The 17,119-nt window shown below is 35.8% G+C and overlaps 1 long non-coding RNA gene across 7 annotated transcripts in view; it reads left to right on the top strand.

Annotated features, from left to right (window-relative positions):
- Positions 1-349: 349 nt before the first annotated feature.
- LOC138117018 (uncharacterized) overlaps positions 350-17,119 on the top strand; it is a 211,362-nt gene continuing 194,592 nt past the window's right edge. For all 7 annotated transcript variants that reach the window (XR_011154459.1, XR_011154457.1, XR_011154458.1 and 4 more), the window contains exon 1: positions 350-555. This is a non-coding gene — a long non-coding RNA (uncharacterized lncRNA). The remainder of the gene's footprint in view (positions 556-17,119) is intronic.

Here is a 17,119-nt window from a genome sequence, read left to right as displayed (position 1 = left end):
ATGAAATTACATCTTTAAAGTGCTCTCCTGCAATTTTAATATTTGTTCATGAAGCATCGTGGCTGACACACTGGTAGGAATAACTTCAGTATTGTGAAAGCATTAAGGATTAATTAGTAATTTGGAAGTTGTCCCAGCACCTGTGCCATGTGCTGGCTCTAGGTTCCCTATTGGCTGAGTGGTTGCAGGAGCTCTGGGACTCTCATGGGTTTCACCTGTGTAGCCAATCTGGTTGATGGGATCCTGCTGTGTCAGAGGGCACAGTTGAAAGGTTTCAGGTGAAATAACAGTGACCCAGGTGCAACCTCACAGAATCTTAATACTAAGACAAAAGTTTCAACCTTCAAATCCTCCTTCCCAAACACTTCTCCCTTCCCGTCCATCCCACACCTGTTACAGAACCTCGTTAAGCTAAGTGGGTGCAACCCCAAACCACCTGGGGACAGGATTTATAAGGGGGTGTCTCAGTTCTGAACTTGGAGCAGTTTTGGTGAGTTCTTTGTGCTCTTTATCTTCGTTGCTGTGGAAAGTATCTAGCCTTTCCTGACAGAAAAGGTATGTGCTGGGAGTTTATGAATATCTATGGTTGCTGTAGAAATTATCCACTTGGTGTGAGAGATTTGGGCAGGAGTGTTTGATACAATAGTGGTTATTTGGTGAGGAGTTAGACTTCTGCTTATCCTTGAAAGTTTCCATGAAAGCTATGGCAGAGTGATCTGTAGTATTCAGAATGGGGGTATTTCTAAAGTAACAAGCTAGCAAAAATGTCAGCTCTTCAGCTAGAAAGGCCTGGTTAAAAGATGTTGTATTTTTGTATGGAGCAACCAAAAGAAAGTGAAGAGGAATTTGCAGCACTTTAAAATGAATTGTGTATTTTATGCAGGAGAATTCAGGTAAAAGTGTGCAAACACTTCCCTTCTTGGTTACTATTTTTAAGCAGTAGAGCAGAGTGTATATCACAAAGGGGTGTCTGTAAAACTTTTCTTGTTGCCTACTTCGTCTGTAAGAATATTTTGTGTTTTGCAGAAATTAGCTAACAACTTGAAATGTTACAGAAGCATCATAGCTTCTCCCACCATCTCTTTAGAAATATGGGAAGTAGGAAAATGTTGGTCTGGAAAAGCTGCTGGGAAAATAATTTGCTTAAGATAGACAAGAATCTTTGACTTTTAAAACTCTTTTCTTATTTCATGTTATGAATGTTCCACAAATGTTTTAGATTCACTGCTGTGGGACTTCTAATAATACAAATAAAACAAGTTAATCTCTCAAAGTAAAATACCTCTTCATAAACATTGAAGTCTGTGCTAACTGCATGCTTCCTTCCTCCTCCTCCCCCCCCCCCCCCAAGAAATGTTTGGAAGCTATTATTGTGCAGTTAAAATTGTTTATAGGTTGGGTTTGTTTGGTTTTTTAAACTCTGATTATCATGCAGTTGTTTTATGTGTCTCTTTAAAAAAATAAGTTAATCCAAGAGTTACCAATGCTAACAAAGATATTAAGAGTTCTTAAGACAGTGGATTTTTTTTTTTTTCATTGTTCTGCCTTTTAAAATTTGTTTTCCAGTTTCTCAGTGGGAAGGAAAGTAGAGATGCGTGTTTCCCTTTTGTGTCCTTGCAGAACTTGAGCATTGAATTTAAGCTTTTGTGTTGTTTTTGAATGAAGTAGAAATGTGATGTATGGCTTTGTACAGAAATGCACTTTGATTTTGAATGCATAATGGATATTGTGTAAGAAAACAAACCTGGGGGAAGTTTTGTGTGTGTTCCTATATTTTTTTTTTCCCCTTGATTTGTAAATGAAACTGGGGAGTAAAAGAAATACTCAAAATCCACTCCTGAGCACTGCCCTACCTCCTCAAACACGTGCTGTCTTGTTAACAGCAGCATGACTGTCTCTGGAAGTAAACCATGGGGAGAGATGCTTCTTTCTGACTGGGGGCAAATCAAAGAATTAGCAAAAAAAAGGTTCACCTTCTCTGGAGTGCAGTGTGGGGGGAATTATTCTAGGAAAGGCAGCTTTAACTACTTAGGCCATGAATGAACTTGCATTTGAATCCTGAATTTCTTAATTTAGCAACATACAGTGTTTTCTCCCTTTCATCCTAAGGCAGAAATGTATTTTGTGCCAATTTCCCATAATTGTGAGAATGAGCTATATTGGCTTCATTTGGTCAATTGATCCCTTTTGACAGAAAAGGGGACTATTAAGGATGCAATGAATAGTCACGTTTGAATCCACCAAGCAGATGTTTGCTCCTGGAGGCTTTACTGTATATAAAGCTAGGGGATTAAAGTAACAAACTGATAAGTCTATAAGCATTTTCAGAATGAGGGCTTGTCAATTTATCATCTTGTCGGCAAGATTTCTGCCTACACCAGCTTGTACTCCAGATCCCAGCTCTTTTCCTGTACTTGGGTCTTGGAGTTGTTTCTGCATTTGACTTTGTTTCCAGGAAAACACAACAAAACTGTGATCATTACAGCATGTCATAGTAATTAATAACCTTTGGTTTCTCTTTGTGAAGCAGACCTGATTGTTTTAAAGGTATTTTAATCTAAAATCAAGTAGTAGAGAGATAAGGGAGAGCATTAGTTTTTGTTGTAACAGATCTGTTTCTTGCCAAGACTGACCAAGTGGCTGAAATAGCTTCATTATTTTGGATGGATAGCTAATTACTGTCCTTTTTTTATTATTGCTATTTCTGTCCTTCATGTGGTGGTTGTGAATTAGCTTTGTGCCATTTTCTAAAGTATCAGGCATTTTTATACATTTGGTATATTGAATGGCAAATGCTTGATGTAAAGTCTGCAGTTTTACTCCATAACCAGATTGTAAAATATGAACTGAATTAATCATAACTGCAAAGAGTAATGGCACATTTTCTCTTATTTTATCTTTACTGCCTTTCAGATCATGGTTTAAAACCTTCTACATCTGGTGCACAGAATGAGGCAGCAGCTTTGGTAGTGGATAGCAAGAGGCAAAGGTCAAACCAGAGGCTGCACAAATATTGTGCACTGGATTTATTGTTTTAATTAAGAGTGTGGCAGTTCATCATAAACTGTTTATGGTGTTTTTGCACAGTGCAGCATTTTGAAATCAACTGTTTTAATGAAAACATAATGTCATATCTGTCAAAGTTCTAAATATTTTGAAAGTGAAATATGAAAACAAGAACTTTAATTCTGGGTTTACTGGGATTAGCTCTTGGAATTGTTTTAAAATCCCTTATGTGTCATATCACAGGTAGCATAGTTCTGTGTTAGAAAGGAAATGGAAAATACTGTGTGGAGCTTATTTAATTGTGAAGAAAACATGCTGAAGGTTAATGTATTGAAAGACAAAGCTGTTAGGATTTGCATTGGAGTGCCAGAATTAAGACAAAAACAGAGATAAGGCATTTGCTTTTTCATAAGCAGTATGTAAATGCTGTATTCTGATTGTGTGTTTAAAAAAAAAAAAAAACAGCCAAAGAAGACCTAACAAATAAACCCCCAAAATGAGTAAATCCTTAAACCTTGCATGAAAGAAATATGCTGTGGGTCATATCATGCTGTAATGTATTATCATCAGGGTCTTTGTTACTAATTATTTACAAGACCTAATGCCTTTCTGTGGACTTTTAAGGGTGAGCATGTTGTAGTCTAACAAATTTCTGCTGCTGTTCTGTATTCATGTAGATATGTAAGGCAATTTTTGCTACATTTTTTTGTGTAGTCTGATAAAATATTTGTATAATCTGAAAATTATATTTTTGTAGTACTCTCCTTGGAAAATAGAAATTAAGTCTGTCATTAGATGCTAGGCCACAGTAGTTGACTGAGCAGGGTAATGTATGTTAGATTTTGTGCTATACTTGGTCAAGTTTCATATATATCGTATTCCACGTTATTTTATTAAATTTAATATCTGCACTTCCTATTACCAGACATGCCTCTCATTCAAAGCACAGAGGCACAGTTCTCTAATCAGAAGTGACAAGCTATATACTTTCTTTCAGCCATTATTCGGTAGCCTAGAGCAAGGAGCTATGTTTCCTTGAAAATGTTTTGAATTGGGTTATTTTTATTGAAGTATTAAAGTAATTCTTCAGATTTTAGGCTATTATTTAAGTACTTTTGGGAGAATGCAATAACCTCTGGATTCTGTAGCCTTTGTTATGTTAACAATTGTAGCTGCTAAATGTATCTTTTTAATGCTTGTTATGTAAGTGTCTGGAAAAATCATCTGACTGATAGAAACTAACAATATTTAGGAAATAAACAAGATTAGTTGACTAAATTAGTTTACTTTTGAAGTATAATATCAAAGTGACTCACTATTTAAATATACCAATAGATTCTGGTCGCCATACCTTCACCAACAAACGTTGCAACGTAAAGTTCATATTTGGCAGATTTATTCTCAGAATATGAAAATTATACTTTCCCATGTTAAGGTAGTATGTTGTTTTTAATGATGTGGGTTAAAGCCCTCTGCAGAAATTTCTAATGTTTAGGCTGGTGAATATCTTTATCAAAAGGACTTCTGGAATCTTTGCAAATTTTGTATGTCCTTTACAGACAGAAAGCAGAGTGAAAGTGTCAGAAATAGGTGGGGTAGATTTGGCACTGAAGGAGAAAGGAATAGGGTGCCTCTGTACCTCTTCTGAAATAGGATGTATTGAAGAGAAAATCAAGGCAAATGAGCTTTATTGGGGCTATAGGAGTTGGGGTACAGATATTTTCTGAAAGGTGATCTGAATGCACCAAGCCTCCCTCCCATGTATTGTGTGTGTGTGTGTGTTCATGGGGGGGATGTGTGAAGTACCATAGGGGAATTGCCAGTATTGATTGGAATTAGGGGAACAATGGGAAGAGAATCCAGAGTGTTGTTAGTGGGTCTCTCTGACATCAAAAGAAAATTCCAGCCTTTGATAAATGCAGGCAGTGAGCCTTGTGGAACTTTGTGGTGATGTAGATGTACATGTGAGAGAAGGATAATGCTGAGAAAGTAACTCCAATCTTGAATGAAGATCTTGTTCTTACAGGCAAATGTTATGGGTGCAATTCAAAATATTTTCCCAGAAAAAATTTGGTAAAAAAATCTGCCAGTTTTAGGCTTTATTCATAGCTTGTGGGGTTGTTTTTGTTGTTTGTTTGGTTTTTTTTTCCTTTTTTAGAGTATGTTTTAGCTTTTGAGACCTTTCTTTTGTTAGAATGCTGTATTGATAGTGCTTGTCATGGTATTAAACATCAACTTTGTTTATCAGTGTTCTGTACAGTTTTGGTCTATTTAAACATGCAGTGGGACTTAATCACAATTTTTTTACCAGGACTATCCTAGATCTAAACACAGCTTCATGTGTATATTATCAATTCAAAGGATTGTGTTATTGCTGAATTTGAGTGAATGAAAATGTAGGAGAGCCACAGGCAATGTAGACCATGCTAAGCATGGGAACAGAAAAACAAAATACTCATGAGCATGTTAAGGGGAAAACAGGAAGATTTGCAGACAATGTGAGAAATACCTGTGCTGAAAACAGGATTAAGCTCCGTTATGTTAGCAGGCCCAGTGGCTGTGTATGTAGTTTTGATTAAGTAGTTACATGCATACTATTTTACTTGATTTTTAAAATGCAAACTGTTTCACAATCACAAAAGGAAGGGACTTTTCTGTGGAAAATATGGCCCTGAATAGACTTCCAGAATATCTGTTCTTGCACTTTGGTGGAATTAGAATTAAACATCAACTATGTAATTAATTTTTGAAATGAATTTATCACTAGTTGAAATATAAAAATGAGTAATATTAATGTGGTTAATATTAAAATAAATTAAATAGGTAAGAACTGATGTGAACCAGTAGAGTAATAACCCATCAAAGACGACTGCAACATGTTAGAAATTTAAAATATTAATTCTAATAATAACAACCAGCACTGCATAGAGAGAATGAAAACATCAACAGAGTAATGACATTACATGCCTTAAATATTTCATAAGATGCCTAGCAATACTTGGAAAAGATACAGAGTGGCAGTAGAGGACTTCAGTAGAAATGTAGATATACAGGAAATTCTGATCTGGGAGTAGCTGAAGTCAGTGAGAAGATGAGATGGAAGTATCTCATCCTGACTCTGTTTTCTTAGCTTTGGCTTACACCCACTGTTGGACACAAGATAAAAAGTTAAATCACCTGTTGATCTGACCCTGTGAGTTCAGCTTTATCTGGCCAATCTCTCAGGGATGGAGCTGTGATATGGCCATGGGATATGACTGTACAAACAGCTGGAGAATGCTTCTTGGTCCCCTTGTTTGATTCAGCTGACTGTGGCTGCATTTGGCTTGGTACTTATGGAGCCAAGAGCTCTATTTGGTTTTAATGCTGGTTTTTACTGGTTTCCTTCACTGCTTGAAGTGATTCAGTCAGTTGGATGTGATCTGGGACTTGCTTGGTGAAGTGTTGTGGCACTTGTAAGTCAGAGTAAGTAGCAGGTGAGATTCCTTTTGGCCTTGCAAACCTATGGCTCTCTTTCAGATATGTGGTCTGTAAGACTTGTAATGAATGTCAGAATTCATTTGGTCCTCTGTTAATATGACATGCTACAGAACTCACTTAAAGGTGCAAAAAATTTCATTGATGTCTATAACTTGACTATGTTCAATTTTCAGAACCTTTATTTTGAAATCACAGGTGTGTAAAATTTGAAAATACATCAGCTACTTGACAGGGCAACGTACCAATAGTGCAGTATTTCAGTGATATTGTATGAACGTTAGGAACACTTTATATTTCAACTTGTAAGTCCTGAATTTAAAAAACCCTCCATATTTCTGCAGAGAAAATACATGCTGTCCCTAACCTGCACTGGGCAGGGGTGGGGGGAAAGCATCATATTTCCTTTATACTTCCTACTTCTGCTTTCTGAGATGCACAAGTTTTTATAACCTACTCATCACTGATACTATTGCACTTTTAGGAAAAAAACTTGTTAATCTGGATGTAAAGGTAGAAATGGCAAGAGGATAATGGAATCAAATGTCCAGAGTTTTCACAAAAGGCACTTTTCCTCTGGGACAAGTATTTATCCCAAAATGAGGCAGGTAAATAGTACTTGAGGATCTTCTGTTTAAATGTTAGTGGAAAAATACGTGAATGAAAGAAATGAGGAAAAAAGCTGCATGGGAAGCAGACCTCTAACTTTTTTTCTCTTAATTTTTCTTAAATGAGTATCTGTTTATTATTGAACGGTATTGAATAGGGACTATTAAAATTTATTTTGTTAAATAGTGCTGGCATGTGGTAATTTAACAAATGTATAATTAGCACTCTTAATGGAAAGCCATAGCTTCATAGGCCAATTTGTATAGTCTTAAAGCAGAAAACCCCACATATTTATTGTAATAATCTACATCAAGATAAAATGAATAGAAATAGCTGAAAATATATTAAGATATATATTTGTACATTGGACATTAGTGCTATATACAAAATATATTGGGAATGTGTTTCAAAGTATTTCAAACATTGTTGACCTTTCTTATATAATACCAAGCTCAGGGAAATATATTTGCATAGATTTAGTAATATATTGTAAATAACTACATGGGACAGTGCACATTTTTCCTTAAGATGCAGCATTATAAGCAAGACATTAAATTATGCCTATCAGACAAAGCAGCAGAATCTCAACATTTTTTTTTATAGCACATTCTATTGGGAAGACATCTCTGCTTCTAAAAAGCACATGCATTAGCTGCCTGATTCATGTGGTGACATGTGGCATATCCAAATGTGTTATGGATCTCCCAGGAATAAAAACAACATAGCAAAATCATCACCTTGGGATGTTCATTGAGTGAATATTTTACAGACATACTCCTTTTATATTTATATAATAATTTAGTGTTATGACAATTTTTTTAGCAGTGTTGGCAGTTTTTCTTTTTTATAATGGTATTATATTTGTGAGCCTATTAAGTGCACATGGGCTAAACTAGAGAAAAAAGTATTTTTCATAATTCCTTAGGGTGCTTGTAGCACAAGAACCATATTGGTATAGAAAAATGTTAATAAAAGGTCAAGCAGAACTTTCCAATGTTTATCATGATAGCAATAGCAATTTGGGGCTTTTTTGAATTGTATATTGAAGAAGCAGATTTATGGAGTGTATAGAGAGGAAACTGTACCTACTATACTTGGTACTTGAAGTCCTTATTAAGAGGCACATCTACATTTAACAAATGATAAAAGTGATTGTTTTCTACCATTTTCCTTTTAAATATCTGGAAATTGGTGTGAAATTGTACAAAATGAGCTGTAGCAGTTGTTTATTTGCTGTGTTTCTGTGTTACACCTCTGAGCTCTGGAGTTGAGGACAGTGCTCACATTGTGCAGTCACTTTTGCTGCTCCAGACAGTTGGCATGCACAATGGGAACAATACTTTTGGCAGAGTGTATCCAAGTACAACAGAGAAGAAATGCTGGCTCCTAATGTAGGAAATCGTCTTTCTGTCCTGGTGCACCTTAGGTTTGTATTTGCACTGAAACAAGGACCTCACCAGGCTATTGTCCATGAGCTCTTAGGCCCACTGGAGCCATGTAAGAGTCTGGGTTCAAATTCTGATTTCATGATTTTTTTTAGGGTGTTTCTTCCTGCAGAGATGCAGTGACTTGTTTAGTTATAGAACAGATATATCTATTTAGAGTGTGCAGTTTTTATAATGCCTGTCCATGTTTATCCAACAAAGCTGAAATAGTACAAGTCAGGTAGTGCATGGTTTGACTGCCTTCTGAACAGGACAAAAGGTGGCTGATTCAAATTTCATTGGTACCTTGCTTGCTGTTTTTTCAGACTGAAATGGGTCTGCTCTTCCACCTTGAGGTCTATGGAATTTTACTTATTTTTTAAGGATGTTTAAGTACAAGCTGTGATGAGATTAACTATGGCATGAATGTATACATGTGCCTTTACACTCTTGCTGTGAGATTACAGCCCATCAGTTATTAGAAACTCTTCAGTGAAAGAGGAGTAAGTAAATTTTTGTGCTGCTGCTTCATGCATTAATTTGCTTGAGTGTCTGTGTCCCAAAACAAATAAAGCAATTTCTTTCCTTGTCTTCCCGCTGACAAGAGTGGGCTGTAACCTTCTATTGCCATACCTGGTAACTGGGTTAGGATTGACTGCAACAGTTCCAAAATCCTGACCAGCTCAGAAGATTAGGATGATCTACAAATGACAGTGCAAGCATCTTCAGGCCCAATATTGTGACAATAGTAATTTTAAGATAACTTCCAGTTTCCTCTTCACCAGATAAAACTTTACTGGGTGTATGTACAGTGCATAAATGTTATTAAATATTCTGAACTGGATACTTTTCTACCTGTTTTATATAATGCAAAAATCCTTTTCCTTGATTGCTTTGTAAATCTTTCTCTGATAGTATGGAATGCTTTAATTATATGCAAGTTACATGTTACAATGTTAAGCTGCAGTTTAAAATACTGACCACAGACAAATATTGTATCTCCTAAAAACAGAAATGTGTTTTCTGTGCAAAAGTGTAGATAAAGGCTATTTTCTTGAAATTGATCCAAGCTGGCTCCACAGGAACAGAAGCATGAGCATCCAAAGTAGCTGTAACAGCAGGAAATTCACTTTTCATTGCCATTTTGCTGTATCCCTTGTGAGAAGGGTTGAAAATAGTGCAGGGAAACTACAGGAAATCTATATCAAATTTTCTTAGAGATCTTATTGTTTAGCAATTTTCCATTGTATCCTATTAGCATTGTATTTAGTATTTATTTTTGGCAGAGTCAGTAGTGATGATTTTTTTGATAACCAAATGATATTAAGAATTCATAAAGATGTGTTAATGAAGAGCAAAGGATGTTGGTAAAATAAGGTATATAAAACATACAAACAGTATCAGGTTTGCCAGTACAAACTGACATGTAATATGCTGCTCAATATCTGGTGCCATGTTATTCATGGTTTCCATTTTTATCATATGGTCTAGAAAAAATATTTTCTTATGTGTCCATAGTATTAAAAGAAAAAAAAATCTTTCAGCAAAAAGTTCTTTTTTTTTTGTGTATATCAAGGCTTCCCTGGGAGCTTTTCTGTGCAGAGAAATTGTGATGCTTTTCACATGTATAGAAATCCTTTTGTAGGTAGACCTGAAATAGCTGGGGAGTTGGTGAACTAAACTACCTGAAACCCACACAGTGGGAAGATGAAACATCCAGAACATGGGTAGGGTAACAAAGCATTTTGATTACTATGATTTGAGGGAATAGGAACATTTGTAACCTCAGATGTCTTAGAGGAATGTGGACAGAGATTGGCACTCAAATTTTGCCTGCCTACAGAATAAATATCTTTGAAATTGTCAATTCAGTTTCTAATACTGAAATGTTTGAGTTTGACATTACAGCTTGGAGTTTCACTGTAAGTGTTGGTTCCCAGCTACCAGGGATGCACCAGGAGTGTTGAGGCATGGCCTGAAGCCTAAATTAATAAACTGCCTCAGGCTTATTAGGCTGGGCCCTGTGCTGGTACAGCCAGCAGGGAGGGAGCAGTGGGGGCCAGCAGAACAAAGGATGGGAGACAAGGAGACAGCATCAGGCAGTGGCAGGAGGCAGTGAGGCAAACAGGGGGAGCAAAGGGAAGGTGGTGGCTGGAAAGAGGTGGGTCCATGAGGAGGAGAAGGAAGTGCAGGTAACGAAGCACATTCCAAAAAGAAAACTGGTGACCAAGGAGCAGCTTCACTCAATGTAACATGCAACATGAGACCTGATGCAAGTTACTTCTTAGCTAAAATGGTGGGTTTTTTTCTAAAATTAAACACTTGGGGGTTTGCATCTAGAATTTGTCTCTTCTGTAAGCATTGTTGCATGTAAGCCCTGGTAAGTTTTGTGCTGTTAGCTCTGGAAAGAACAGAAATCACCCAATCCAAAGGAGTCCCATGTAGGCTGTGCACTGTAGCTCAGCACCTGACCAGGCTGTGAGGATGGTCTGAACCAGCCAGTGTGTCTGGAAGGAAGGTAGGAGAAAGACCAAGACTGTGCTCTGGCCTATGGTGAATTGTCTGTGTTAGAACAGACCTCTCAGAGCTATTGTAATGTGATTTTTATCTCTGCTTTATCCCTTCTTGATGAAGTGAGCAAAAGTTCTGACAGCTTTTCTGAAGATGTTTTCTTTCTTCATCAAACCCAGGAGGAGTAGTAATTTGGACACAGGCAGTCACTCTTGTAACAGGAAGTGAGGTTTTTGTGGTACAAGTTAGTTAAGGTGCTGTCATTTGCTTTTCATGGAGTATCACCCTTAATTGAAGACCCTTTTCAGTTTTTGAGGATCTGTGTACTCCTTCCTCTTCTACTTGTTTCTATTTTAATTTTGAGTGTGTAAGATTGCTTCTATCTTTTGTTGGCTACCTGGCCAGAGAGGTTTAAAGAAAAGGGATAGAAGAATGTTTGAGAACTTTGAAATACACATGATCTTTTTTTTTTTTAAGACATAGTTGCCGAATTTTGACAAGGTCCTGAAGATGGTGCCCAAACAGGTAAAAATGTCCAATACTATACTAATGGCATTATGTATTTGTGTTCCATTTATGTTCCTGTAACTGTCTAGGATTATCTTCCCGTGTTATTTTGGGGACACAGGGAAGTTACTATTTCTGACTCAGGAACACTTATTCAAACCTGAGGAGTTGGTGTCATCTGTATGAACTAAAAATGAGTACACTGTTATTCACATGGAGCTGCAAATGGGCTGTTATTAAGAATATAAACGAGAATTAGACATCTGTGACCTGTTAAATTACTTGTATTTCACTGCCATTTCTGCCTTTGACCACTTCTAGGATGTACATTTTGTTTGGATGTGAATGAGAGTTATGGGTTATTTTATTATACAAGAAAATGGAAGGATGAAACATCTAACCCTTCCAGGAAGCGTGTTCTGATTTCTGGACTTCTGTTTATATATTGATTTTCACCCAACAGAGTTTTTAATTTATTACAGCATTTTCCCCTTAACAAACACAATAGTAATGGGTAACTTTTTTTATATATAAAAAGGTCCTGTTCATGGAGTTTCAGACTAATAAATACATTACTGTAAAATGAATATTAGATTTATAACATGAATAATTGTCCAAAAGATGACAATGACCTTCATTTTTCAGCAAGTGTCTAAAACCTTGCTAAGACAGACCTCAAAAAACCATTTTCTATTTATACGGTGATATTAGATGATGATTTTATAGAGTTGTTCCATACATTTCTTAGCTTTGAGACTGTTACTCTAGAGAGCTGCTGTATATTTGGGTTTGTGGAGAGTCGCACATGCAGCTTTTGCTGGAGACACAGCTTGAGGAGAGCACGTGGTGGTGTTCGTACCTGGGGGAAGAGGACCTCAAGGGTTCTCAGGTGTACGCGAATCTATTTTTAGCTCCGATTCCCGTCGTTCCCGAGTTGAATTTTCCCCAAACAGGTGTTTTTTTGGGGGGGGGCCGCAGGGTGCGGTGCCGGCCGCGGCCGGGCGGTGGCAGCAGAGCCCCGCGCAGCCCCGCGCTCCCGGCCCCGCGCTCGTGCCCGGCCCGCGGGAGCGCGCGCAGCCGCCGCGCCGCGCTCGCCGCCCCGAATATCCAGTGGCATGGGAGGGAAATGAAAACAATTGTTCATGTGGGAAATTTATGTGCTTCATCTGGCTGTATGATTTCCACAGTTGTACCAGTGCCACTTAGGGACTGGTATTGCATTTTACATCTTTAGGCTACAACAAAGTAGCTTTTCCATCTGCTGTGAAGCCTCTAATAATGCCTGTCTCGCTGTGTTTTTGTAGTACAGTGTTTCATTTGAATAGCAGACTTCTTCAGCTCTTTGTTTAACAAATGCCTTTCATCTGATGTAAAAACTCCACTTTTGTTTTAAGGATATTTTCCTTTTATCCTTAGTGAACGGAGGATTTCAATTTCTTATTTCTCCTGTTACGTGCTGGGTACAAATTCATTTAAGTACCTGAAGTAGTCGTATCCAGTTGAGTTCTAGATGGAAATGTTTCCTGGATATTATGCAAAGGGTCTCTGAATTTATTCCATCATAGGTCTGACACTCTGTTCATCCTGTTCTCTTCCATGCTTTATTTATTTGCATAGTCCCATTAAAATCCATGGGATTGTTCATGTAAGTAAGGCAAGTGGGAGTAAGGTTTTAATTCGAGTGATTTTTTTTTTCCTCACTGTGACTTAGTTGTTTTTGTCATGTTTCAACTTCTGTAATGATTAAGCCCATAATATTTTCTGATTTTTAGCACCACTTTTTTGAATTTTGTTAGCTTAAAATCCTTACACATCAGTACACTTGTGTAAATCTACCTACAAATAAATTCTTTTCACCACTGTTTTACAGGATTTTAATATTGGCAGTTTTATCAAACTGCATTGTAATGTTCAATACCTTAGTATTTATTTTAGTTAAAATTTCTAAAAAGGTAAATTATTTGTTTTGGCTCTGCAGATTAAAGTGAGTCTATAGATACACACCAGATTCTGATCATTAAATGAGAAGTTTTTCTCCTTATCTCCTATGTCAGCAAATTCTGGTGGTTTAGTGATAATTTTTCGATGAGGTTTAAACAAAATGCAAGTAATTTGTTTGCATAAGTGTATCAGGTGAATAGGTGGGACAAGTATTACAGTATTAGAGTGTTTGGAATTTGCATGTCATAAAACTCAGAAATGCATGACTCCTCTCAATAGTAAATGGCATTGCTTTACAAACACTGATGTATATAGCAAAGTTTATCAGCAGATAATTTTCAGAGATACTATAGGTATGTGTATAATAACTTTGGTAATAAACATTATGAAGTACTGTAATCTCTGATGGATTTTATTTTTCTACTGTGCTGCTTGCATTTGTTGTGCTTTTTACAGATTGGAAACACAGCCAGATTAGAGTTCACAAGGAGATTTACATTGTTTTTTTGATATAGATTTTACAGGCAGATTGGATTTCTCTATTTATCTGTATTAGGATAGGTAAGCCAATTAAAAAAGTGTACAAAATCATGTTGCATAAAAATGCATAATATATTCTGTTTTTAATGCCCAACACAAACACTTTGGGGTTTCAGGACCTATATCTATTTATTATTTGTATCTGTCCTTTCTTTTTTGCACAAGTGATGCATTTGAAATGCCTTTACTATGGCTCTTTTCCTAATTTGAGAGAACATTTACTTGATGAAAAGCAAACTTTTCAAGTTACTGGAAAGAAGCACCAGTTTCTTTCTGAGGCAATGGGTCCTTGCTCAGCTAATTAGAATTTACCCTTTTTCCCAGCAGTCTTGCAACTGAATTATTCAAAACTACATTTCTTTATTGCAAGTTGCCAAATTTCAAAGTGAGAAAATATGAAGATAATGAACAAATATTTGTGACAAATTATTACCAGTTCTGTATAAGGGAAATAACTTCTATTAAGATTAGTAAATATGAGAGAATGTGTTATACTAGAACTGGACAGAAGATGGTTTGATACTGAAATATGATTTGCTTTTGAGCAGGTAAATATTGATGGTGGGAGACAGATATTTGTGGGTTGTGCCAAAAATCATAAGAGGCTGAAATGCTTCTCTGGTTTCTGTTGCTGTTTTCAGTGAATGCAAAATGATAAAAGAAGTAAAGAATGTGAAATATTTTACTAATTTTATTTGCATTTAAGTTAAAAAAAATCTTATTGCTTGAAACTGAAGTTAACTTTTTAAATTATTTATGTTAGCAATAATGCATGTTTCTGTTATTGAACTATATCTCTATAGTTCATCTAGTGAACAACATCCTCCCTCAGCTAATTATAACTTACAGTATTTTCCCAGCAGTCTTACAATCAAATTATTCAAAATTGCATTTCTTTATTGCATATTGCTAAAACCCAAGACAAGCAGACATCAAGATAATAAACAATTATTTATTGCAAATTATTACCTAATATATAAGATTAACAGCTTGTAACTATTAAGATTAATACATGTGGTAAACTGTATTTATTATACTTATTTTGTAGCAAATATCTTTGTATAAAACATATGTTTATGTATTGCAATTAATGAGAAAAAGTGTAAGATTAACAATTTAAGCTGTGTTTTGTTCTTAGATTTATGCACACTGTAAAATTTATTTATTGCACTTATTAAAAGTATTTAATGATGGACTTCTCAAGCTATATTTTTAATGTGCAAATATAAACTAAAGGAGTGTTAAATTACAAAATGGAAAATTATAACTGAAGTAAAAGTATCTAACTATTTTCTGCTATAAATCTACTTTAAAATGATCATCATTGGAGTTACAGAATCCTTAAATTGTGGCCTTTATAGTCCATAATGAGTTGTGATGAGTTTTCCTTTTAAAAGGCTTTTTTCATCATTAGAGCTAAACTCAACATCTTGCTCTTAAAGATAAATGTAGCTCATAGTATAAACATTGGAATCATATCTTTTTATGATGAGAAGTTAAAATAACATTTCTGAGAGGAGAGAGGGCGAGCAAAAGCAGAGAACTTGTGATGTGTGCAAGGAAGAAACGGAATTCAATTCAAAAATGAGGCTCCTGCTTTGTCTTTGGAGGGGAGCTGCTGCTGCTCTCAGGCTGCACAGGTGGGCTGAGATGTTCCAGCTCTCTCTTTCTGAAGAGCCTGCTTTGGGCCAAGTCCTTCTAAACTGATTTTTGCCTTTGCAGAACTCTGCTGTTTTTCAGCATCTTTTATGCTTTCTTCATTTTGCCAGGAATCTTTTACTGCTTCAGCCTGTCCTAGATTAGGGTCTGGTATAATATATTGCCTTTGCATTTTGTTGTTGAAAATACTGATGTATTACAAGTATATTCAGATATGAATTTCATTTATATACTTTTATATAATACTTCATTTATATATTTTTTGGGGAAAAAATCCTTTTTCAGGGAAGGAATCTTCCAGCTGAAGTGTAATTTTACTTCTGCTTTTTTCCTATGTGTGACTGTGCTTGGTATCAGGCACTTAAAGTGTGCTTAATGATAAAACTGTAAGGAACAAGTGATGTGATTTTATACTTAAGCAAGCAAACATGTACATGAACAGGGTGGATTGGAAAAAAACACATTACATGTTTTAAAAATTCTGCATGAATAGGATTGACTCTCATTAAAGACTGTACAAACAGCATTTTAAAATATATTAAAAACAATTTGAATTTCACTGATTGGGTATTTCTAATAGATTATATTTTTATTATAAAGCTTTCAGAAAGCATCTCAGTATAAAGAGAAGGAATTAATAGGAATAGCAAACTTGTTTTTAAAATTTTTGTTCTTGAAATATTCTAATCAGTTATTCTGATTATTACTTTTAACATTCTGTACTGGGTTCATACGACTTTACTATGTCTGACGTGAAATATTGAGCTGTGTGTTTTAAGTCAGGTAAAAATATAGTTAAGTTTCTTTATGATAACTATGGTGATTTGATGGAATGAGAATCAAATAAAATTATTTTTTTAAAAGTAGTGGAAACTTTGGACTGAAAATAAGGGGTGTGTGTGTGGTTTAAGCTTTCTGGAACATAAGAAAAATCTTACTTTTTGCTTACAAAATGCATTTTGTGTTTTGTGCTTGAAGTGTATTAAACCTCTGATGTACTGAGTTCTCCTCATTGCTGTGTGTGTTACTCCAATTTAAAAAATTCAGTCATTTTTTATCTAAATGCAATTTATTACTATAGTCATTCAATAAGATTTTTTCAACCAAGTGCTGGTAGGATGAACTAATCCTGTTTCTGTTGAAGTCAAAGGCTCTCTGAGTTGTGTGGTTTGGTTTGTTTTTGGTTTTTTTTTTTTTTTTAGTTTCTTATTTGTAATAGACAGATGTGAGTCTAGAAATGCCTGTCAAGAAGTGTAACATAGGGTATTTTAAAGGTATATGGTGTGGTGCTTCAAATCAAACCCAGTGATCTCAGTTTGCTAATTTTGGCATGTGGCCAGCTGAAATTCCTGAAGTGGGAATCAGTTCTGCAGGGCTCCCTTATGCCTTCAGATTTATGATCATTAGAACAACTCTTGCACAGCAGACTGAAAGCCTTCTAGGAC

Source organism: Aphelocoma coerulescens, chromosome 11, assembly GCF_041296385.1.
Source record: "Aphelocoma coerulescens isolate FSJ_1873_10779 chromosome 11, UR_Acoe_1.0, whole genome shotgun sequence".
Lineage (NCBI taxonomy): Eukaryota > Metazoa > Chordata > Aves > Passeriformes > Corvidae > Aphelocoma > Aphelocoma coerulescens.
The sequence above is the reverse complement of the archived record's forward strand: the minus strand, read 5'-3'. Positions and strand labels throughout refer to the sequence as shown.